Below are 5,311 nucleotides of genomic sequence, written 5' to 3'. Positions count from 1 at the left end.
TTTAATTAATTTAGATTGGTTGAATGGCTATCTCATTTGTCCGCTTAAGCAAGTATTTGGAATTCGAATTACGTTTAGTTAGCGATAGACCCTTAATAAATAGAGCATCAATATGTGGTAGATTAGTCATCGACTTGCCGAGGTAGAAAATCTTTGGAAAAAAAATGTATTTGTCTTTAAAATAAAATAATTTTTCATTAATAGCAATACTTATGGACTTTTGTCTTTGTTAAAATTTATTTGGGACAATTTTATTTGTTGGTATCATATTCATTCTTAAAGTCAAAACAATATGATCAACATTGTGACTTGTTAAAACTTCACATTTTATGAAATAATTTTTAAATTTTTAAATTCATAAACTTATGTCATTACAAAAGTTATTAGATTGATTAATATTTCTTGATAACATGGTGTACCGAAACACCATCGTTGAGTATTAGTTAGTGTAAAAAGAAACCAATAACAACTTTTGTTATTCAATATATAATTTATTCTATTGAAAAATAAATATTTCCTAAACTTGTAAATACATTTTCTTCTAATTTCTTACACTATTTTATTTGATAATATTTACCATTAAAAAATAGCAAATGACCATACTATCCTACAATATATATGATGTACAAAGTAATTTCTTATCTTGAAATGAATTATAGTTAGTGAGATAAAATTGTAAGACTCCAAATTTTCGAAAATTAATTTAATAAAATAAAATTTAATTTAGTTATTATTATTATTATTATTATTATTATTATTAAAGTTTAAAAAAAAAAAGAAGAAAAGATTGGCCGAAGCCATTGAGAGAACGAAGAAAGAGATAGAACGTGGCTTACTATGCATGTGTGTGTATATTGTTTACTATGCATGTGTATATATATATATAACCAAAGGAAAAGAAGATTAGGAAACGTGGCTTAGTGCATATATATGTATGTGTATAAACATGACACATACTTGCTTTTATTAATTGAGCATGCCACCTAATAAAATTTATACCACAAACTCCCATTAATCATAACACTCATCTTTTTCATTCATTCATACTTGTTACGGGAAAGAAGAGAAAGAAAACTGACCCAGAGAGAAAGAAAGAGTGATTCGTAACTCTAATAAAAAATCTAATCTGATAAAAGTGTTTGTATCATCTTCTTTTACATGATGGCGTTACTTTTGTCTGGTGGAAGTCGACGGTGACGTAGCTCTCCTACCCCTTGAGTTTGGTCAATTGGAGTTTTAGGAGGCACAGACGATTCTTAACGTTTTCTTCTTCAGTAGTTCGATCAGAAAACTTCTCCGAAGGTCCCGTTAGTTTGATTTCGTATGGAGATAGGGTTTGGTAACTTTATAATAATTAAATGTGAGTTTGATAAGTGAATGTTGATTTAGTTGATTATTGCTTGAATTTGAATGAGTTTATGTTAAATTATTGTTGAATTATTGTTGTTTGCTTGAGATTTTGATTCAGTTATGTATGAACAACTAGCTGGGATGCTTTGATTATTTTGGGAGTAAGAAATAGAATTTTCAAAAGCTTTAAGAAATATATTAACTGATTTTAAATTATTAAAGAAATATTTTTGCTGTTGGAGTCGGTTGGATTATTAATTGTTTTAAAGATTTTGGAGAATGGCATAAAGATGTGGTTTTAGTTTTAAAAGAAAAAGAGAAGATAAATCGGCACGTGTACTTATGAGAATGATTGAAAGGTCACGAGAGGGTGACGGAAAGTAAACAGTTATGGTGCCGATGTGAAAGTGTTAAGCTGTGGGCTTTGTTTTTGAATGATTGTGCGGGGACGCCCGTGTGTATGGAACGGCTTCCAGGAGAAAGTGGCACATGCTTCAGCTGGAGAATCAGCGCCTGCAAGTACTTGCAGAGGTCATGTTCGGCATACTTCAGCTGGAGAATCAGCGCCTGCAAGAAGTGGAAACTTGCAGAGGTTATGCCGCTGGAATGCCTTATCTGACTTGCGAGTCGGATTGCGTCGGGTGCGGGTCGAAACCGACAAATGAGCTCATTACCTGCGATAGGAATAGACATGCATCATGCTTGTTTGCGCATATCTCTGTGCTATGTAACTCTGTGATTGTGAGTGTGTGCTGCATGACTGATTGACTTCTGAGTTATTTTATTATTCATGCTTATAAGTGTTTTGTTGTTAGTTGTGATCGGTTAATAATGGCAAAATGAACTTAACTTCTAACCCCGACCCTACTAAGAACTTCCCAGTTCTTACCCCCTATCTCCACCCCTTTCAGCTACAGGTGCAAAGGCTCATTGTCAAGTTACGGGAGCACAGAGGAATATGTTTATAAGTTGAGTTGATAGGATTTGTTTTCCCCTCGCCTTGTTAGTTAGAGTTTTTAGAGGGGTAGAATTTGTTTTTGAGAATCTTGAAATAAGTTTATGTATTTAATACTATGTGAATATATATACTTTTGTGATTTAGTGGCGTAAAATAAAGTCTCTTTTCGTTTTCTTAATTAAAGTTTCGGTTCGTATTCGCGAAGGCTCAATATTAAATAAAGATAGTATATAATAAAAAGGTTTAGAGGTAAGTAGCACTCGGACTTTTAGTACGATCATGAGGTGCTAAAAGTTAGGGTGTTACATATATATTAAGATTATCTATTTTAATTATGTGAATGATTATTGTTATTTTCACTTTTTTCGTTACATTAAAAAATAATATTTAAGACTAAAAAAAAAGAGATAATTAATTTTTTTAATTTGAATTAAAAATGTCTTGTAAATATATCCAACTTTTATATATGCTAAGTGTTATAATATTAAATAGTATAGTATTTGCTATAACAATGACTCAAAATATCAATCCAAGATATATTTGGACCTAGTAAGACCTCAATACAAATAAGATTAACTAAAATTCATTGTTAGAGTCCCAAATTCGAAATATCAATCCAAGATATATTTGGACCTAGTAAGACCTCAATACAAGCAAGATTAACTAAAATTCATTGTTAGGGTCCCAAATTTGACTTAAGTTCATTACCTTAAAGACCTAATGCAGATTAAGTCCACGTGTCCCTTCTTAAATCGACTCAAATTGAATCTCCGTTGCTAGTTAGATATGGTAATGAGTATTATTTGAACCATTAATTAAAATTAATATGTAAATCACATTATTATTACAAAATTATTTTTTTAACATAATTAGTAGTGCTTATTTGAACCATTAAATTTAGCTTCTAATGATATTAAAATCAACCTATTTTATTATCTTGTGCCTTCAAAGAATTTACATGACTGACATAAAAATATAAAAATTGAAAAAAAATTCATTACAATGGGTATATTCATTTTAACAAATATTCTTCTATCTAATACTATAAAAAAAATACATTGACCACTTTGAAAAATTGAGATATATTCACCAAACAAACAATCAATAAAACACTCATCCATACTTTCTCATTTTGGGTACATTTATACATAAAGAAAAAAAAAAGAAGAAAAGAAGAGTTGAAATATCAAAAGCGATAAAAATCACGAATCTTATTATTTTGTGTGGCCATCTATATATAGTAGACACAATTATGATTATCTAACAAAATTAATTTGTATTTACTGCACTCAACTTGAATAAGTAAAAAATTATCTTATTTTAATTTAGTTTTTAATTCACATTATTTGAATTTAGTTCAATATATATGATTTTATTTGATTTGATTTAATTATTAGTTAAAAATATCTCAGTTGCCTATTTTATTCATAGATTTATTATTTTAATGACTAATAAATTAATCAAATTAATTAATTAGTACACACAATAAATTTAGTTTAATAAATTAAATAAATAAATTAAAAAATATTACTAAATCAAATTGATATAAATTATATGATATTTAAATATCTAATCAAATTAATTAGTTGATATAGTTAGTTTATCGTAATAACTTATATTTAATGAGTTAAAAGAAATAAATCACGAAATACTCTCAGAAGCATGTCACGTCAGTTCTATCATTAAATGTAAAAATCCGATTTTTATATAATAGAATAGATAGAATAGATAGATAGAATAGATAGATAGATAAGTATAGTGGGATTGTATTTTTAATGTTTGTAGTAAGTTTTAATTTTAGTTTTAGTTTTTTTTTTTTCTTACGTGGTCTCTATTTTATCCGTTTTAGAATAGTTTCTGATATCTAATTATATGCTATAGCAGTAATAACTTAGCTCTATGTAACTTAATGAAAAAAAATTTGATATTGGGAGAGAGTGTGTGAGAATTCTAAAAAAATGGTAGTTTTTCGGTTTTTTTCTAAAATATAGGAGAGTAATTTTTGGAAAGTCAAAATGGCAGGGGTGATTTGTGTTTTTACAAAAATAAAAAGGGTAATTGTTGGGAGCTATTTTTGTGTTCTTTAAAATAAAAAATTATAAAAGTGTAATTGTCGAAGGTGTAATTATAAAAAATAAAAACAGTACAATTGCCGGAGGTGTTTTGTATATTTTTTCAAAAAAAAAAAAGTAATCGCTATTCTGCTTTTTTATATTTTAGCACTTTACCTTTTTTTGTTTTTTTTTTTGGCACAAAAAAAATTTAATTACAAAATTTAAAATTGAATAGAAACTAAATTATAAAATGTTAAACTATAAGAATTTAATTATAACGTTTATAAAATTATAGAATTGGGAGAGTAATTTAACCAAAAAAATTAACGCAATATAGTAAGACAACTTTAATTTTATGTTTCATAGCTTGCACAACATATACATGATATCTCATCTTTTCTAATATTTTTTGTTATATTATATATTCTCACATGCAGAAAACATTCACAACCCACCTAAAATACTAATCAGAACAAAACTTATGAAGAAATCTTTTAAGTTGAGACAACCCAAGAATCACACCCCTTCAATTCTCCTTCCTCCCACACTCTTCTATCCATGAAAGCATATCTATCATATTTATCTTCTCATATATAATCTATAACATATTCATATGGCATCAAAAATTCAAAATACATTTAAATTAAAATTATTGTGCATCAGCATAATGTAAGCTTTGGCTTTATCTATAATCCTTCTATACCTAACATGAAATAATTCCCTTACCAAGGAGCTAAAAACTTTGTATGGTATGGCATAGTAAAGAAATCTTGTGACAAAACTTATTATACAAAGATAGTGCGCCAACAATAATTTAAAATATCATTATTAATTTTTGTTAGAAATTATCAATGTACTATGAGATCTCAGTTAAAACTTCTAAAACATAAAACTTGGTATACAGGAACGGACGGATGTATAAGAGAACAGTGGAGATCTTGACCGCTCA

The sequence above is a fragment of the Arachis ipaensis genome, chromosome B06 (assembly GCF_000816755.2).
Source record: "Arachis ipaensis cultivar K30076 chromosome B06, Araip1.1, whole genome shotgun sequence".
Taxonomy (NCBI): Eukaryota; Viridiplantae; Streptophyta; class Magnoliopsida; order Fabales; family Fabaceae; genus Arachis; species Arachis ipaensis.
The sequence above is the reverse complement of the archived record's forward strand: the minus strand, read 5'-3'. Positions refer to the sequence as shown.